The sequence below is a fragment of the Moschus berezovskii genome, chromosome 18 (genome assembly GCF_049115385.1).
Source record: "Moschus berezovskii isolate FMDL1 chromosome 18, NW_MosBer_1.0, whole genome shotgun sequence".
In the NCBI taxonomy this organism is placed as follows: Eukaryota; Metazoa; Chordata; class Mammalia; order Artiodactyla; family Moschidae; genus Moschus; species Moschus berezovskii.
In genome coordinates this window covers 20736226-20756859 of record NC_142477.1, presented here as the reverse complement: position 1 = coordinate 20756859, position 20634 = coordinate 20736226, and the positions used below count along the sequence as shown (strand labels likewise).

The window sequence follows — 20634 nt, the reverse complement described above, 5'->3', positions numbered from 1 at the left end:
AGAATTCCATGGACTGTATAGCCCATGGGGTTACAAAAAGTCGGACAGGACTGAGCAACTTTCACGGTTTCTAAAACCCTAATTGGCCGTAGCTACTGGAGAAGACTCTTGAGAGTCCCTTATACTGCAAGGAGATCCAACCAGTCCATTCTAGAGGAGATCAATCCTGGATGTTCATTGGAGGGACTGATGCTAAAGCTGAAACTGCAATACTTTGGCCACCTCATGCGACGAGTTGACTCACTGGAAAAGACTCTGATGCTGGGAAAGGTTGGGGGCGGGAGGAGAAGGGGACGACGGAGAATGAGATGGCTGGATGGCATCACCGACTCTGTGGACATGAGTTTGAGTGTACTCCGGGAGTTGGTGATGGACAGGGAGGCCTGGCGTGCTGTGATTCATGGGGTCGCGGAGAGTCGGACACGACTGAGCGACTGAACTGAACTGAACTGAACTGACACGATGGATAGAGGAGCTTTGTGTTCGGGTCTACACTGACAGGAGTTGTTAACCTCTGCCAGTGTTTCTTTCCTCTTTTTACAACACGGATAACAGTAGTAATGCCATAATTTGATTTTTTAGGTATCTTTTAAAAAATAGTTGTTTGGCTATTCTTTGCCTTAGTTGCAGCTCATTGAGGCATGCAGACTCTCAGTTGAGGCAAGTGTTCAGGGATCTAGTTCCCTAACCAGGGACTGAACCCAGGCCCCCTTCACTGGGAGCACAGAGTCTTACCCACTGGACCACCAGGGAAGTTCCAATAATACCGTGATTTGAACCTGCATGTTTGTCCCAAATTTAAGGCCATGGGTATTGAGATACAATGTGCAGCTTTTTTTGGCAAACCATATTTTAATTGGGAACTTTTTCTCCTAGTGATGTAGTAACTGTGCAGTTTTACAGCCGTTGGCATCTTAGATTCAATGAAATGAGGGGGGCCGGCCTTGCCAGGTCTTATTTATAAGGATAGAAATTTTAACTTTAAAAACTTGGGCCTCCGTGCTTTTGTTTTCCTTCTTGGATAACATGGAGTTTTTTTTTTTTTTTTTTTTTTCTTTAAATTGTAATCGCTTTTGAAATTAGGCCTGCTTGGAAGCACTTCATTCAGAATGTTGAAGAAACTGCCTTTTTTTGATGTTTATTTTTCCTTACTGGGATTTGGTTGTGTCTAATTGCTTTAGTGTTTGCATTAAAAAAAGAAAAAGTGCCAATCCAGCTTCCAGTTCTATTTCTCTTGGCTCATAGCCCTTCCCACCTCCTGACCTATGGCAGGCACTAATTAATAACCCACCAGGAGATGGACAGGACTGTCAAAGACTCTGAAAACACATCTTGGTACCATTTTAAAGGCACCCAGCAAGTCAGACAGGAGAACTGACTTGTTTGAGGCCTGAGCTGTAGGTGTGATACCGAGTGTGCAGGGGCTGATTAGACTATGGGAAAGGTAAATTACGACTCACTTAGCATTTGGTTGCATTGGAAATACTGGAGTGTTCCTGGTGATGATGATATAGGAAATGTATGTAAACAACCCTCATTTGTAGTTTCTTATGATTTTTGTCCAAAGATGAATGCTTCTAGAAATGTCACAGGGAAAATCTTGCTTGTCTTTGCCCAGACTTGGGGAGTGTGTATTTCCAAGTCAGACATTCATCAGGGGGCCTTGAGAGGGTGTATTATTTTTTGGCCATATCACATGGCATGAGGGATCTTCGTTCCCTGACCAGGGGTGGCACCTGTGCCCCTGCAGTAGAAGCATGGAGTTGTAACCACTGGACCACCAGAGAAGTCCTTGGGCAGTATTTAAATATATGTATATGGAGATGTTTTGTACATCATTCAGGAACGTAGATCATGGGTTTGGGCAGCTTCTAGAGATTCCTTTTGGCAATTCTGTGACCCGGAAGGGGATGAGAACCATGGCGTAAAGTCTGTGGCCTCAGGAAAAGTGGGGGAGCTGCCTGATGCTTTTAGGGACCTGTGCAACACATCCAAGGCTCCCGTGGTGGCCTGGCAAGCGTGCACACATGGCTCGTGCGCCCCAGGCCTGTGTTACAGGCTGCGTCCTCTCCCTGGCAAGAGTGTGACACTCAGGATGGAGACTTGGCCTGAAGCATCTAGAAATCCTCTTTTGGGAATATTATGGGTTTTCATTATTGGGGATTTTTATGTTTTGCTTTGAAAAAACTGGTGTAAAAAAAGTCCTGTGTGTCTGTGCTCAGTCGTGTCCGCCTCTTTACAACTCCATGGACTGTAGCCTGCCAGGCTTCTCTCTGCGTGGGATTTCCCAGGCAAGAATGCTGGAGTGGGTTGCCATCTCCTCCTCCAGGGGATCTTCCCGATCCAGGGATCGAACCTGCATCACCTGCATTGCAAGCAGATTTCTTTACCACTGAGCCACCTGGGAAGCCCACGTGTTTTGCTTTGAAAAGCTGGTGTAAGCGGGGAGAATATAACTGACTTGCTGAAGCAGTTCTGTCGGTTCAGCTATAACAGTGGGCCATTTTTGTGAACTATTTGGAGCTAACCTTGGGTATTGTATAGAAGGCACTTCACTAGCGTCACTGGGAAGTCCTCCTGGCACTAAGTTATGAAGAAAATAAAGGCACACCTCTTGGTAGGGGCTGGTCTGCAGCCAGTTCTTTGCCTCAGAAGACACTGGGGAGTGCAGTCCTCCTGTCAGCTTAGGATCTTCAGTTTATGGAGGGCGGACTTCTCCATCAGACGGTTTTCAGTTGGTGATGTGACCGTGTAGCTTTTTCCTATTGCGATTTGCTTGTTGTTCAGTCGCTCAGTTGTGTCTGACTCTTTGCGACCCCCTGGACCGCAGCACACCAGGCCTCCCTGTCCATCACCAACTCCCAGAGGTTGCTCAAACTCATGTCCATCGAGTCAGTGATGCCATCCAACCATCTCATCCTCTGTCATCCCCTTCTCCTGCCCTCAATCTTTCCCAGCATCAGGGTCTTTTCCAGTGAGTCAGTTCTTCACATCAGGTAGCCAAAGTATTGGAGTTTCAGCTTCAACATCAGTCCTTCCAGGGAATATTCACTTTAGGATGGACTGGATGAATCTCCTTGCAGTCGAAGGCACTCTCAAGAGTCTTCTCCAACACCACAGTTCAATATCATCAATTCTTTGGTGCTCAGCTTTCTTTATAGTCCAACTCTCACATCCATACCTGAGTACTGGAAAAACCTTGGCTTTGACTATATGGACCTTTGTGATTTGCTTAGGCAGTAGTAGTTTCTGGCCAGATGTTTCTAGACCAACCCCAGGAGATATTGGTACCAGAGAAAACCTGCTTTGCCTCAGAATTTCTCCCCCGGGGTGTCCTGTGATCTCTGCCTTCTCTCCTTGCCTGTTGTTTCAGCAAATAATTTTTAGTCAGAAAAGTCCGTTATTAACATTCCTCAGTTCAGAATTAAAGAAGGGAACAAACGGATAAATATCAGGAGAGCCTTCCCGGGTGTGAGAACTGGTTCTCTGCACTTTCCAGCCCTGAGTGCGAGTCCCACTTGCTACAGGAGGGGCAGGGCGTGTTCTCGCCTGGAGAATTCACAGGATGGTAGAGGCTGGTGGGCTACAGTCCATGCGGTCGCAAGGTCAGATGCCATGAGCAAATCACTCACTCATTCAGAAAATAGCACTGGGATAGAGAAGCCAAAGCTTAAAAGGAAGTGTAAAGGATCTGGCTGGCTTTCCTTACTCTTCCTTCTGTCTTTTGATGTGAGGAGCTCTTGGGTTCTAGGCAGAAGCATCTTTGATTCCTGCAGGGTCACCTTAAGTTTTAACCCTGTATAACCGTATCCTCAAAGAGTCTATCAGGTCTGTTCTAAAAAGGCAGGATATGCGTCAACTGAATGACCGTGACACTGGGGGCCTCTGGGGGGAAGCTTCTAGCAGAGGTGGCTGCTTGGAGTCAGGTTTTTCGAAGGGAAGAGGGGTGTGCACGCCAAGGGGACCCCTGGACCAGGCATCCCAGGAGGGAAGCCTTGCGGTCTGTGAGTTGGACTAAAGCCATGTTTGCTGGATAATGGAACATCCAGTAGGACAGTGAAGCTGGACACACTAGCTGTGATGGCTTTATCTTAAAGCACCGTCTCTAGGCTCCGAGACATGAGGATGGCTGAACCATCTCACACTGAAGTCATCTTTGAGAGACTTCAGGGGAGGCCAGTTTCTTCCCTTAAGTGAGTCCTGCTGACCTGTGTCCCTCTCTTCATGCAGCCGCCGTTGACACCGGCCCAGGTCCCTCTTTAAGACAACACTCAGGACCACACACGAACTGAGAGCGCCATGTTGGCGTTCCGGAAACCGGGGCCTTTTGTTTCCAGAGACTTCGTGATTTGATGAATGGCTTCATGAATCCGGCACATTTAGTCCTAGGGATTTGTGTTTGTGTGGTCCCCAGGGGTGCTGCCTGCTGAGTTTTTCCTTAGGCTTTTTGTTTGTTTTAACAGAGTCCACATATTAGAAAATTCTGGTACTATTATAGTGCATTTCCTACCTTGAGTTTTTTATCCTGTCTTATTCTTTCTAGATCTTTCCCCCTCTCATTTTAGTTTTCTTGTTTCCCACGAGCCTTTCTGAGTTTATTGCAGTGACCCTTTACATTTCTTTTTAGACTTTCTTTTCTCTACTCCAGTCCTGTTTTCTGAGTGAGTGAGTGAGTTTCTCAGTTATGTCCGACTCTGGACTGTAGCCCACCAGGTTCCTCCGTCCATGGAATTAATTCTCCAGGCAAGGATACTGGAGTGGGTAGTCATTCCTTTCTCCAGGGAATCCTCCTGACCCAGGGATCGAACCCCAGTCTCCTGCGTTGCGGGCAGATTCTTTACCATCTGAGCCACCAGGGAAGCCCTGGATGGCTTATTTTATGAATAAGGTATTCCATAAATACAGAAGATCTTGACCATGTACGGCTTTGCTGGCTGTGTCTTCCATCTTTGCGCTCTGCTATGTAGCCCAGTCCACATCCAGGCCCTCGTGTGCTCAGTAAATGTTGAATTGTTCATCAAAGGACACCATGATGATGCTCATGGTGTGTAATACTTGACTTTGCCAGAGATAGACTTATGCACCATGTTTAATCCTTACTGCTGTGGGTTCCATTCTAGTTTAGTTGTTTCTGGTCAGTTTTTTGCTGGATCATCTTTGATTTCTGTAGTCGGAGTTACCCTGGGGATACACCAGTAAGTCAGTATGATGGTGATGTTCTTACTGTGATCCAGCCTTTCTGTGTTAATATGCTATCTTTCTCTCTCCCAAATGACCCCTTCTCAGATGCAGTGTCCCCCACCCCTAGGGTCTGGAGCTCTTTGGAAAGAGCCAATCACAGCGCAGGAAATTCATTCACAAATACGGAGAGTTGGGCTTGATGCTTCATAAGCAGACACTCAAATCTCTAAGTGGGATTCCCCTGGGGAACGTGTTCTCTGCCAGGATTTGGCAAGGAGGTTGGCGTACAAACCTGCTGGATAACAAGAGTTGAATCTGAAAGGTTAAACGCTATATTTTAGCATTTTGATTGAACTTTCTAGAATTTGGGCTTCCCTTGTGGCTTAGCTGGTAAAGAATCCACTTGCAGTGTGGAATCCCTGGGTTCGGAAGATCCCCTAGAGAAGGGAAAGGCTTCCCACTCCAGTATTCTGGCCTGGAAAATTCCATGGATTCTATAGTCCATGGGGTTAAGAGTCAGGCACGACAGAAAGACTCACTTTTCACTTTGTAGAATTGCACATCATCCAGTTCAAACATTATCTATTACCGCATTTTATTGACTCAAAGCTTTCCATGGTTGTAAAGGCACCATTATTTTATACATCACTCTAAAAGCAGAAGCTGTTCCTAAGCCACTTAGCAGAGCACCATGCTGTCCTGTCTCCAGGCACTTGCTTTTTGCTTTGCAAGAAGTATGAAATGGGGTTGTTCGTCCACCACAGATCCTTGCTCTGCTGGTAAGAGTTCCCCCTTGTCGCTCTGTTTCCAGGCCTTTCTGTAGGTAAAATGACTTTCCATTTCTTTGGTGACTCTAAAGAGCAATATTGAGGCTACATCGAAAGGCCAGCTGGACTCAGGGCAAGTCGTTCCAATAGTGCCTGTGATTTTCAAAGACAGTGAAAAGCTGTGATGACATCCACGCACACGCGGGTATGGAATTGCATCATGATGGCTGTTCGGATGTCAGCAAGCTGTGGACACATTCAGGCATTTGAGAAGGGAACATGTTTGCATAAAGAATTGATGAAATATGATGTTTGTCCCCTTTAAATGAGACACCAAAGGATCCGCCTCCCTCTTCCTAAACTAATCCTCAGGAACGGATAATTTACTCTTTGTTTACACCTCAAGGGACCCTGTTGTCTTTTCTTTCTTTTTATGCCCTTACTATTTATGAGAAAGGTCTTCATTCCTGCTGAATGAAATCTGCACTTCTTTATCTTCCATTTGCTGTTTTTTATCCAGTCACTTGAGATGAAAGTAAAATGGCAAATATTTATTCGTATGAGTATGTCAAACATTTTAAGCACTGAATACGTATACACTTTCCCTGGTCTAGTAACCAGCCGCCTGCAAGAAATGTTATCTTAGAATTTTCAGTTGCACGTCCGTACATCAAACTGCAGTATCTCTAGGCTCTTGAGGACAGCTGGGTTTGATAGAGCTTCACCTTATTCCTAACTCTGCTTGTCTCTTTCACGTCTTGGCTTTTCCTGTTCTTTTCAGTGTAGCTGTTTTCCCACGGCTGCTCTTAACACTGCCCCATACGTCCCCAGCTACCCTCTGCGTGCTCCCGGGTCACCCATGGAACCTGGGTGACTAGGTCATTCATTCATGAGCCTCACCAAGGGCACAGGTGGCTCTGCTCCACTGCCGCTGAGACATGGAGTGCAAGGCGTCCTGCGTCTGAGAAGTTCTGAAACCCTGAGGCCCCACCCGTGTGGGAAGGCGATTGCACAGCCGCCCAGGTGCAGGGCCCCTGAAGCACTGAAGTGAAATTGATATAAGTTAAAGGTGTGCATGCCCAGATGTCCGTCCAGCCTCTTATCACCAAGCAGTCATGTGGCCTTGGCGTTGTTGCCTACTCTCCCAAGTGTGCGTAGTGGAGGTGCCTGCTGAGCCCACCAGGCTCCTCTGTCCATGGGATCCTCCAGGCAAGAATACTGGAGTGGGTTGCCATTCCCTTCTCCAGGGGATCTTCCTGACTCAGGGATCGAACCCGGGTCTCCCACTTTGCAGGAAGATTCTTACTGTCTGAGCCACCAGGCAAGTTACGAGAGCAGCTGTGGGTATTAAATGAGGTAACAGGGACATGAAACAGCTATACTTCACTGTGAAACAGTCCATATTTGTGTTGCTGCTGCCTTCATCCTCACAAGTTTAACCCCCAGTTTAAGCTGAATCAAGGAAAATCTCAGACTATGTCCAGACCTCCTCCTTTCTGAGTTTGGTGTTAAATAGCATACTTTTGGAGAAGGAAATGGCAACCCACTCCAGGGTTCTTGCCTGGAGAATCCCAGGGACAGTGGAGCCTGGTTGGCTGCCGTCTATGGGGTCGCACAGAGTCGGACACGACTGAAACGACTTAGCAGCAGCAGCAGCATACTTTTGGAAGATTGTTGTAACTAGCTTCTCAATCTTTATTTCCTTTTAGGCTTTGACATGGTTATGGACGAACATTTTAATTTCTTTTTTTTTTTTTTAAAGGAACACATTTGAGTCAGTTGTAGTGAGATGGATGAACCTAGAGCCTGTTATACAGAGTGAAGTCCATCAGAAAGAGAAAAACAAATATCATATATTAACCTAAATATATGGAATCAAGGAAGATGGTACTGATGAACTTATTTGCAGGGCAGGAATAGAGACACCGAACAGGTTTTTGGACACAGCTGGGGAAGGAGAGGGTGGGAGGAGCTGAGAGAGTAACATTGAAACGCATACATATACATTATCCTATGTAAAATAGACAGCTGATAGGAAATTGCTTTTTAACACAGGGAGCTCAATGGGGTGCTCTGTGACAGCCTAGGGGTGTGGGATGGGGAGGGTTGGGCGAGGTCCAGGAAGGCGGGGACATATGTATACCTCTTGGTTGATTGATGCTGATATGTGGCAGAAGCCAACACAGTGTTGTAAGACAGTTATCCTCCAGTTGAAACTTGGGGCTTTCCTGGTGGCTCAGACAGTAAAGAATCTGCCTGCAGTGCAGGAGACCTGGATTTGATCCCTGGCTCAGAAAAATCCCTTAGAGAAGCAAATGGCAACCTACTCCAGTATTCTTGGCCTGGAGAATCCCATGGACAGAGGAGCCTGTGGACTCTCGGGTCACAGAGTTGGACATGACTGAGCACCAACATCCTCCAATTAAAAATAAAGAATGAATAAACTTTATTTTTTAGAATATTTTAAAATTTACAGAAAATCTGAGCATAGAGTACAGAGAGTTCCCATGTTACTCCCCTCCAGCACACAAACACACACACAATTTCCCCTGTGAGGCATCTCTCTCGTTAGTGTACATTTGTTACCATTAGTGAACCAGTATTGATCCATTATTATTGAAATCGAAGATTATCTTTAAAGTTCACTGTGTTGTAGATTCTTTTAGAGTTTTGACAAAGGCGTCCCATTGTGATGTGTCAAAATACTAAACGTTCATCAGCTGTTTACAACCTGGTGAGCACTTTCTCAGGTACTACTCTGTAAGAATAGGATAGTTTCGATTGCCTGGCCAAGTGGTGAAGATTGAGAGTGACGTTTCTGTGGCGCACAGTCTGAGTGATACTGTGTTATAGTTGTTGAGTCACTCAGTTGTATCCGACTCTTTTGCTGCCCCATGGACTGTAGCCCCGCAGGCTCCTCTGTCCTTGGGATTCTCCAGGCAAGAATACTGGAGTGGGTTGCCATTTCCTCCTCCAGGGGATCTTCCTGACCCAGGGATCGAACCTGCGTCTCCTGCATTGCGGGCGGGTTCTTTACCACTGAGCCACTGCTTTACTGAAGAGAGAGTAAATGAAAAAATGGAGACAGAGCAAAGGAGAACCCAGGAGCCAGGACTTGTTTAGAACTGTCTGGATGATCAGACTGACTCCGCCCTCCATTCACTTGGTCTTACAGCCTTTTGAGACGATGCTTTCTCTGCATCCATACTGGACAAAGCCCCATTGGAAGCAGTAACCTTGCAGAACTCTTCCTGACTTTCTGATTGCGACTCCTGTCGCCTCTTCTCCTGGAACTGGAGCATTCATCGCCTGCATGTCTGATTTTTGAGAACATCACCTAACCACAGTCTAAGAAAAGACAGCTCTACCTTTTCAGGAGATTTTAGTGGGGGAAGCCTTAAAGCTACCATTCTTCTCCCTAAACAAAACAATCCCACTAAACCCCTCAGTGGTCACTTGAATCCTGTTTACTGAGTTGTCATGGCAACCATTCAGGAGCCAAATGCAAAGACCAGGATAAATAGCCATAAATGAAGCGGGGCTCAAGGGAGGGCTGCTGTTCTCAGGGTGGAGTTTCCAAGGTCACCACTAAATTGTGGTGTTTTGTCCCGGGACTTTTTTTTTCTTTTTAATATTGGTCATCTTTGAAAAGTCAGACTTTTTGGACCTTCCTAATGTCTCCGCACACGTGTTGGCGCATAGGTGATTCGTTTGCTTGTACGGTCGAAAGTGTCCTGGGCAGTCGCTCTCCCACCCCAGCCTCGCCAGGCTGGACTTCTTTCAGTAAAATCAGGAATTGAACAAGCAGGGCCCAGGACACCACATAAAAGACTGTGAACAGCAGCGAGCTGAAGAAAGCCCGTTTTTGTGTCTGTGGGCTCAGATGCTTGCAGTCCGGACTGCTAAAGATGCAGCCGTTTACAGTGGACAAAAGCTGAAGGGGGCAAGAGAGACCCAAGGTAGGGGTTTTTTCTCTTTGTTTGCACTGTTTAAAAGTTTCACGATGATCGCAGTACTGCAATTTTTGTATGAAGGAATTTTTCAAGCCTGAGAAAAACAGGTTTTTTGCTGTTTTCCTCAGGCTTCCCTGAGCAGCAGAAGTATTTAGTTTCTAAACAAATGGGTAAGTGCTGATTTTGATTGTATATGCAAGTCTGAACTACTGTTGCTGTGTAAAAACAAAAGACTTAACCACGTGGATAAGGCATTGATGATGCAATGTATCTTGTTTATGGAATTCATCTTTTATAGGAAAAAAAAGTCATGTGTCTTATTAGGTCGCTCTGGGAAATGGTGAGGGGAGGGTTTCTTTTGTTTGAATTGGTGATGTCAAAGAAGTTCCCTTTGGAAGAGGATGTGCTGTAGTTCGTGGCTTTTTCTTGCCCTGCGCTTTATACAGCCTTTAAAGAAATGGGCACTAGAATCGGCATCTTTCTAAGCTGGATTATAAACTGGTTGATACACAGGATGGAACTGGGAGAAGTTCCGGGAACTGAATGGTCATTTGTTGAACATCCTGTGCTTGTTTCTTGCAAGTGTGAACTTGCTGATATTTCGCAATCTGCCTGGAGAAACCCGGTGAGAACCATTTTCTTGAGATCCTCTTGTTTCTCGGAGCATAAGTCCCTAAAGATTTAAAGAACATAATAAAAGAGCGTCTGAAATGCTAATCTCTGCCGCTACTGCCACTTGAATGTGTTTAGCTGATTTCTATTCAGTTGCTAAAAGTGCCCTTTAAGAGAATAAGTGTTTTAAAAGTGAAGGTGGGCTTTCATATTAAATTGACTTACATTTAAAAGAAATGAATAATAATGTGGCTGACTGCCGCTTAGCCAAATCTGCCTTCACAGAGATGAATTCCTAGTGTCAAGTGAAAGCTGAATGTTAGAATGTTTTATTTTTAACTGAGTTTTTTCAATCTTGTGTGTTCGTCGCTAAGTTGTGTCCACTTCTGCGACCCCTGTGGACTGTGGCATGGGAGTCTCTTCTGTCCACGGAGTTTTCCAGGCATGAATACTGGAGTGGGTTGCCATTCTCTTCTCCAGGATATCTTCCTGACTCAGAGATTGAACCTGGGTCTCCCGCATTGCAGGCAGATTCTTTACCATTTAAGCCACCATAGGGGAAATTAATTAGACATGACATTGATAACCATAAGGGAAGGATGAAGTGCCATATATATCTGGCTCTTTCATTGTGTTGGACTTCTGGGTTTTCTCGCCTGTCTTTCTGTGCTTCAATATATGGAACGCTAGTTCCAGAATCTTATTGTTGTTTGCAGTGAGAAAATACTCTCCCTGTTGGATAAATAATATTTCACTGTGAACAGTACCATGGCATGGTGAAGAGCATGTTGGTAAAGGCAGCCCAACCCACCTGCTTGCTTCCCACCTGGAAGGTGCCATCTGCCATAACAGGGTACATGTCTTTCCTGTTCCCTCCATGCCAGAGAGCCATGCCACTTCCTTGCAGCCCGCCAGTGGTGCATTTTTATTTTGGTTATCTTGATGAACTTCTTGAATAGCATCCAGCCAGAGTGAGTGATAGTTGCTCGGTCATGCCTGACTCTTTGCAACCCCATGGACTGTATCCTGCCAGACTCCTCTGTCCATGGAATTCTCCAGGCAAGATTACTGGAGTGGATTGCCATTTCCTTCTCCAGGGGATCTTCCCGACCCAGGGATCCTGCATTGCAGGAGAGTATTTACCATCTGAGCCACCATGTTTGAGCCAATCCCAGTCCCAGACTACCTGTCAGTTACAGGCAGGCTGATTGTGTGTGTGTGTCTGTGTTTTCTAGCCTAAGTGGCTCTGCATTAGCAGTTTCACAAGCAGCCTCCTTAATGTGTGACTTCTTTTTGTGATTTTTCTGTAAAGCCCACCCTGCTCACTCAGCATCTGGATGAAGGATTCTAAAAGCTGTGTTTCTTCTCAGCGACCTTAGAGCAAAGGGTCCAGGTTTTGGAGCCCAGAGGGTGGGAACTGGGGGCTGATTGCATTGTGGTGCCTAGGCTCAGAGTCTAGTGTCCCTGGGTTCTCTCACAGCCTTGGAGAAAGCTCGGTCTGCCACCTTCTCTCCTCAGCACTTCCCTGTGATGTCCTTTGACCCTGGGGAGTTTCCTGTTTTCCTTCCTCAGGCCAGTTCTTTCCCTGATACTCAAAAATACTACTGCCATGAGGAGTAACTATAATAAAAACATTATCACAGTAGTCACTAGGTTTTTCTTCCACCCCTCTCCAGTACAACTCACACAGCTCACAAATTCGCTCAGTCGTGTCTGGCTCTTTGCGACCCCATAGACTGTAGCCTACCAGGCTCCTCTCTCCATGGGATTTTCCAGGCAATAGTACTGGAGTGGATTGCCATTTCCTTCTCCAAGGGATCGTCCCAACCCAGGGCTCGAACCCGGGTCTCCCGCATTGTAGACGGATGCTTTTACCGTCTGAGCCACAATACAAAGGCCATACTTAATGATTATAAGATATTTGGAAACAATGCAGAATTCAAAAAAAATCTCTTTATATTTACCTATAATTTTACTTCCAAGAGACAATCCTGCTTACATTTTGTTGTATGCGTAGTTTTTTCTTTAAACTAGGATCATGGTCAACCTATTTTTTAAAGCAATAGATTCTTATTGAAGTTTAGTTGATTCCCAGTGTTGTGCTAATTTCTGTTGTACAGTAAAGTGATTGTTACATATATACATTCTTTTTTTTTAAATTCTTTTCTATTGTTATCACAGGATATTGAATATAGTTCCCTGTGCTATACATATACAGTAGGATCTTGTTGTTTATCCATTTTATGTGTAAAAGTTTACATCTGCTTCCCCCGCCTCCCACTCATTACCTCCCTTAACCCCCTCCCCCTCAGCAAACACGGGTCTGTTCTCTGTGTCCATGAGTCTGTTTCTGTTGTGTAGATGGGTTCGTTGGTGTTGTATTTTCGATTCCACATGTAAGTGATGTCACATGGCATTTGTCTTTCTCTTCACTTCCGTGTGATAATCTCCGGTTGCATCCCTGTTGCTGCGGGTGGCATCATTTCATCCTTTTGTATGGCTGAGTTGTATTCCACTGTCTGTATGTGCCGCCTCTTTATCCGTTCACCTGTTGACATGTAGGTTGTTTGTGTCTCGGCTATTGTGAGCAGTGCTGCTATGAACATAGGGGGTGCATAAATCGTTTTGAATTATAGTTTTGTCTGGATATGGTGGCTTAGATGGTAAAGAATCTGCCCACAGTGTGGGAGACCCAGGTTCAATCCCTGGGTTGGGAAGATACCCTGGAGAAGGAAACTGCAACCTACTCCTGTGTTCTTGCCTGGAAAATCCCATGAATGGAGGAGCCTGGCAGGCTAGTCCATGGGATCGAAAAGAGTTGGACATGACTGAGTGACTTCACTTGGTCTGGATATATCCAGGATTGGAATTGCTAGATCATATGGTAATTTTGTTTTTAGTAACTTACTTCTTTTATTAATGTATCTTAAAACATTCCTGTGCTTTTTTCCCATGACTATATAGTTATCAGTGGTGGTGCTTTTAAGTCAAATTTCTATCGTTGGATTATTTCCTTTATTTCTTGTTGTAAACAATGTTGCTTGGTGTATTATCCACATGTGTGTAAATACTTCTGTTCATTTAAGACTGTTTCCTTAAGGTAAATTGTCAGAAGTTTATTTGATAAAATGAGAGTCTGCACATTGTTATGCTGTTGATGTATACACATGGGCAGCATGCCTTTCATTGAGGCCAACAGCCAGAAAAGTTTTTGCAGAGTATGATAATGGGTTTAGAGCTTTAATATGTAAAGAGCCATCACCAATGAATAAGAAAATAATATTTTAGCAGAAAAATGAATAAAACACATGAGCAAGAAATTTGCCTAAGTTATAATACAAATGGGAAATAACCCGAAATGGGAAATAACCTCAGTAGTGTCATCAGAGAAGTAAAACGTAAAATCATGAGATAACATTGCCAATGTGAAGACTGGATGAGTTTTTGGTTTTCTGTTATCAGTAACATGTCCCAGAGACTGTGACTGTGACTGAGAAAACTCGCATTCATGTACTCTGCCGCTGGAAGTTTAAATTGTTGCAGGCTTTCTGAAGAGCAGGTTCACCTGTCGTCTTGATTTAACATTTTCTTGCTTCTCCTGAGACCATAGTCCATCATTTTTCCTCTCTTGGGCTTAAAGAGTTCCTTCTTGGAGCCCGTCTCCTGGCTAACACTTTTGATCTCAGGTGGCCTCAGCCTGCAATGGCTCAGAGCGGGATTTGGGCTCCTAGCCAGAGACTAAGGTCAGGTTGTGGCAGGGAAAGCACCATATCCTACCCGCTAGACCAGTGGTCAGTGACAAGGGCCCTGGCCTTTTGGCTTTGCAGAAAAGAATTCCCACAAAGATGGACAGTAGTGAAGTATTTATTAAGAGGAAAAAAGTACAGTACATATGGATAGGCACACAGGCAGACTCAGAGAGAGAGTCACTGAGTGCCACCCTCATGGCAGTTTGAATCACACTCTTGGGGCATTTCTTCCAGGTTTCCCCTGGCCAGTCATTTTGACTTGCCTGATTCACAACCCATGTTTGATATCTCTCAGGATCCTCCCATGTGTAACGTGCATCGTTTAGCCAAGAGGGATTCTACTGGAAAGGCCTGTGGGTAGCTTAACATCGCTCCCCTCTGACCTCCAAGGAGCCTCTCTGCGCATGTGTGATCAGGGAGGTCTCTTGACTTCGACATTGAGAAATTTGTGATCTGGGCAGGACCCAGCCACCTCTCTTAACTGGCCTATTCTCGTCTTGGAGTTTTATCCACAGGGAATGAATTCCCTGTCACTTTACCCTGGGGGTCCCATCTAGTAAGTGTTAGTCGCTCAGTCGTGTCCGATTCTTTGTGACCCTATGGACTGTAGCCCTCCAGGCTTCTCTGTCCATGGGAATTCCCAGAGAACAAAACTGGAGTGGATAGCATTCCCTTTTCTAGGGAATCTTCCCGACCCAGGGATCAAATCCGGGTCTCCTGTATTGCAGGTGGATTCTTTACCATCTGAGCCACCAGGGAAGACATACACCTCCTGTATTTAAATGTACGTATTTATTTATGGAAAAGAAAGAGGACATAGGAATGAATAGGAGCTTCAATTGAGTGGCCTTCTTTTCACTGCTGAAACATTTCTGAAAAGAGTCTATGCCCATTTTCTTGTTTCCGAGGTTCTGCCATCCAGGCTGCCTCTGCCTCTGTCTTGCTGAAAGCTTGCAGGTACAGTTTTTCCCTGCCCTCCTAATCCCTACCTCCCACCCCCGTGGCATCACCAGCCACCCCCTCCTTCCTGGCACCTCTCTGACCAAACCTCTCCCCCTCCCTTCCCCCTCCCGCTCTTAACTGGTTCCCTGGGTGTGGGCTTGGCCGAGGGCCTGCCCCCACCTGCTCACCTGTGCTGTTCCCATAGGAACGCTCACTCCTGTCCTGCTCTCGGCCCAGGTGAGTACCTTTCCCTTGTGTCTTTCCAGCCCCCAACCCCCCTCTAAACTTTGGCCTCCTAGTCCAGCTTTGTAACCTACTTTTTTTCCCCTGAGTTGTGCTTCAAACTTGAAAGGTGTCCATAATTGAATTTCACATCCTTTTCCTTCCACCTCCTTATTTAAATATTTTTTAATTGATCGGTTTGGGGCAGAGTGTCTCAACCTTGGCACTGTTGAGCCAGTTCTCTGCTGGCAGTGGGGTGGGGGTGCTGTCCAGTGCATTTTATAAGGATTTGTAACAACAGCCCTACCTTCTACCCACAGATGCCAGTGCCAAACCACTCTCCCCCAAGTGTCCCCCAGAGGGCAGAATTACCCCTGGCTGAAAGTCACTGGGTTAAGATATCAATGCTGATTATTTCTTGGGGCTTTATCCTTATTTTTCTATTGCCCTTGGTAAAAGAAAAAAAAATAACATCCACAATTGAATTTTTATTATAACATGTGTTATGACTTTGAACCTTGTTTTAACTGTTGAATTTATGGTGAAAAGAGTATCCTTTCACATTTTTCACAGGTTTTGAGTCATTAAGTGAAATGTATATTACTGTTTTCTTTCCTCGTAAGTAGTACTAGAAAATTTTAAATTGGGGGGAGGTGTGGAGCACCCTGAATATCAGTGTGCCCTGAAGGATTACGTAATTGCCCTGTGCTGTCCACTTGCTCGGATGAATGGCTGTCCTAGTTTCAGCCACTGTGAAAGGATAAAACAGCCCATTAAAGTGCGCCAGATGCTTCGTTTGCCAGTATTTCACTTAAAAGGGGATACTGTTCAGCTTTCGAATTCTGTGATAGACTGAGTTTGTCTTTATGAAATGACAGTGTCCCTGTTAAAAATGCGGTGAAAACTTCACCAGCGAACAAATGTTTCGGGTACTTTTTAGCGATGCTTTTGTAAAAAGTCTCTTTAGAAACCAGAAGATGAAGTTTGACTATGCACAAGAAGTTTGAGTTCCTGCGATTTCAGCCTTCATGCTTTAGGCACAGGACAGAGGCTTGACTATGAAATCTTTCAGGCATCCCTTGACATTGTTTTCAACGGAACAGTTTAAATAAGGTGGTCACACGTATGAGTAATTGTTGTTCAGTGCTCACTAGTGTCAGATTCTTTGTGATCCCATGGACTGCAGCATGCCGGGCTTCCCTGTCCTCCACCATCTCCCGGAGTTTGCTCAAACGCGTGTCCGTTGAGTCAATGGTGCCATATAAGTAGAGGACAGTTTAAATAAGTTTGTTACACTACAGAAGTAGCGGCCTGGGGCCAGTTTGCTGAGCCAGTGAAACCAACCCCAAATGCAAAGATTCTTTAATATGTTGATTGTAACTTGAGAAATTACAGAAGGGAAATTAGCCTGGCTTGGCTTCTTTTTCTCTTTTCCTTTTGTTGATTTTGGTATTAACTCTGCAAAGTTGGCCTTCATGTTTGATTCCATGCCTTCATTACATCAATTCCATGAAGTGTGGACTGTTCAGTTTACACTGAACTACGGGTGCACACAGGCACCCTGGAAAGCCTTCTGGTTGGAGGTGCCTTGCAGATTAGGAAAATGAGTTCTGAGTGGAGGTGGAAGGGCAGGTCGGACCTGGTGGTGATGTCATGTGATTCGGATTTCCAGGGTTCAGACCCAGCCCCTTAGTGCCGGGATCTGGGATCAGATGTACGAAACACTGCAAATCTCAGTGCCGCCGACCAGCTCTTGGACCAACGATGGTCTGTCGCCTCGTTGCATCAGCACCCGGTCCATTCCTGCTCAGGAGCGCTGGTTGCATTTGCAGCTGTGCTGGGCCATTTCCCGGTTCACACGGGCTTGGGGCTCTGCCAGTGTCAACTGAGTTAAAGCCTTTCCCTTCTCATGCCTGATCAAAAAAAAAAAAACCAAGCAAAAAATGAACTACAATACAATTGCCACTTGTTCTGCATTACTCACCTTGCTTGCCCAGAGCACATCCACTCTCTCTGTTACAGCATGTTGGCATGAAGTATTGAAACAGTTGAGAAAGCGGTTTGGGAATATTTGAAGGGCCTTTAGCAACTGGCAAGGGTGTGCAGGCTTTCCTCTTCTTGGTTCTGCTTTGAGCCTGAAACCCGGATTGCACTCTGTTGGGTGCTGTGCCATCGGTAAACTGAAGAGCTGAGAGCAGGTGTAGAGAGAGATGAATAGATTGACTGACATAGCATCACTTGTTCAGTCGCTCAGTCGTGTCCGACTCTTTGCAACCCCATCGTTTTCAAAGTACAGATCTTTCACTTCCCTGTTTACACTCATTCCTAACCATTGTATTGTTTTTGATGGTACTGTGAATGGGATGGAGCTTGTTGGTGTTCACTCGCCCAGTTGAGTTTGCTCAAACACCTGTCCGTTGAGTTGGTGATGCCATCTAACCCTCTCATCCTCTTTCGCCCCCTTTCCCCCCTGATGTATGGGCGTAGATGAAGCAGTACTCTTTGGTTGACTAGTAACTGTCTTTGAGGCATTGGGTGCAAAAGTACAGGAGGAAATGAACCGATGAATAGGTTGTCTCTAAATCATTTCCATTTCAGTTAATAAATCATGTTCTGGCTTCAGATACAGTTGATGAGGCCAAATCATGGATGTGGGAAAAGGTGAAGCCAGACCCAGGAGGACATTTGAGAACAGTCACCAGTGTACAATGTGTCTTTCCACCACACTGGTCTCACCTGGCCTGGTCCCGTGGTTTTGTGGCCTGAATCGCAAAAGTTGACCTCTAATTCATACCTAATCCCAGGCTGCCCAGTGACTCTAGAGCTGTCAGTTAACCTGGGCCTGTTTTTCTACGCATTCTAGGACTCATGGAATAAGGTTTTTTGATTCTCAGGGGACAAGTTGATTGTATTTCTGTTTGCTAGTGCATAAGGCAGCCTGTCCTTCAGACACTCCGTAGTACACAGACTGATATAACTGGTTAATCTTTCAACAGTTCTAGATTAAAATGATTAGCCAAGATGTATTAGAAGCCATGTGACATTGGTGTAGCCGCTCGAGTTGCCTCCTTGATGGTGTGAGGACTGAAGTCGCCCATTTTTAAGGTGGTTGCAAGGTTAACTGTGATCATGTCTGTTGGCCCAGACTCGGGCACACACTGGCCACCACTGGTCGTGCTGGTAGATAAATAATAGTGATCATACTTGTCTCTCTGGAAAGAGACAACATCTGTGTGTTTGTGGAGGCCTTCCACACTGACTGGCTGTCCCAGCACGAAGAGGCTTCTGTTTCCTCTTCTTGTTCACCACTTTCTTAACTTGGGACCATATCCTTAGATAGAATTTATGAAGAACATAACATCCATGTAGGGTAGATGTATGGGAAAGTAAATTCATGGAAGAAGTATTACCAGAACCCTGAGAACTATGCTTTAAATCTAAGAATGGGAAACGTCGGTTCAGTCACTCAGTTGTGTCTGACTGCGACCCTGTGGACTGCAGCACGCCAGGCCTCCCTGTCCATCACCAGCTCCTAGAGTCTACTCAAACTCATGTCCGTTGAGCTGGTGATGCCATCCAGCCATCTCATCCTCTGTCGTCCCCTTCTCCTCCTGCCTTCAGTATTTCCCAACATCAGGGTCTTTTCAGATGAGTCAGTTCTTCACGTCAGGTGGCCAAAGTATTGGAGTTTCAGCTTCAGCATCAGTCCTTCCAATGAATATTCAGGACTGATCTCCTTTACGATGGACTGGTTGGATCTCCTGGCAGTCCCAGGGACTCTCAAGAGTCTTCTCCAACACCACGGTTCAAAAGCATCAGTTCTTTGGTGCTCAGCTTTCTTTATGGTCCAACACTCATATCCATACATGACTACTGGAAAAACCATAGCCTTGACTAGGTGGACCTTTGTTGGCAAAGTAATGTCTCTGCTTTTTACACTTGATCTTAGCCAAAAGGTCGAGAAGCGAAGTCTCTGCTTTTTAATATGCAGTCTAGGTTGGTCTAACTTTTCTTCCAAGGAGCAAGCGTCTTTTCATTTCATGGCTGCACTCACCATCTGCAGTGATTTTGGAGCCCCCCAAAATAAAGTCAGCCACTGTTTCTACTGTTTCCCCATCTATTTCCCATGAAGTGGTGGGACCAGATGCCATGATCATAGTTTTCTGAATGTTGAGCTTTAAGCCAACATTTTCACTCTCCTCTTTCACTTTCATCAAGAGGCTCTTTGGTTCTTCTTCACTTTCTGCCATAAGAGTGGTGTCATCTGCATATCTGAGGTTATTGATATTTCTTCTGGCAATCTTGATTCCAGCTTGTGCTTCTTCCAGCCCAGCGTTCCTCATGATATACTCTGCATAGAAGTTAAATAAGCAGGGTGACAATATGCAGCCTTGACGGACTCCTTTTCCTATTTGGAACCAGTCTGTTGTTCCATGTACAGTTCTGACTGTTGCTTCCTGACCTGCATACAGATCCCTATCTCTTTCAGAATTTTCCACAGTTATTGTGATCCACACAGTCAAAGGCTTTGGCATAGTCAATAAAGCAGAAATTGATGTTTTTCTGGAATTCTTTTGCTTTTTCGATGATACAGCAGATGTTGACAATTATCTCTGGTTCCTCTGCCTTTTCTAAAACCAGCTTGAACATCTGGAAGTTCACGGTTCACATACTGTTGAAGCCTGGCTTAGAGAATTTTGAGCGTTACTTTACTAGCGTGTGAATGGGAAACATGGTGAGTGTTAATAAGTAAATTGGATCGCTAAGGGAAGTGTGTTGAGGTGGCCGAGTGTTCCAAGGCGATGGACTACTAATCCATTGTGCTCTGCATGCGTGGGTTCAAGTCCCGTCCTTGTCAAATACGGCTTTTGGGCTTCTCTGGTGGTGCAGATGGTAAAGAATCTGCTTGCAGAGCAGGAGACCTGGATTCAATCCCTGGGTGGGGAAGATCCCCTGGAGAAGGAAATGGCAACCCACTCCAGTATTCTTGCCTGGAGAATCCCATGGCCGGAAGAGCCTGGTGGGCTGTAGTCCATGGGGTTACAGAGTTGGACACGACTGAGGGACTAACAGTTTTAGGGGGTGTGTGAAATATGTTTTTCACATGTAATAAGGACGGATGAGGAGAAAGAGTGTGTTACTGCCCTAAGTATGCTGTCTCCTGTGCCTCCCTTGAATTTTCTCATTGAGTCCTCTCCCCAGGTAGGG

At 45.5% G+C, this 20634-nt stretch overlaps 1 protein-coding gene and 1 non-coding gene across 2 annotated transcripts in view; both read left to right on the top strand.

The window, feature by feature from the left end:
- Positions 1 to 20634, top strand: part of MYO10 (myosin X) — a 256624-nt gene that overhangs the window by 169618 nt on the left and 66372 nt on the right. The gene's annotated exons all lie outside the window — the stretch shown is intronic.
- On the top strand, positions 20202 to 20284 carry TRNAS-ACU (transfer RNA serine (anticodon ACU)). The gene has a single exon. It is a non-coding gene; the product is annotated as a tRNA-Ser (tRNA).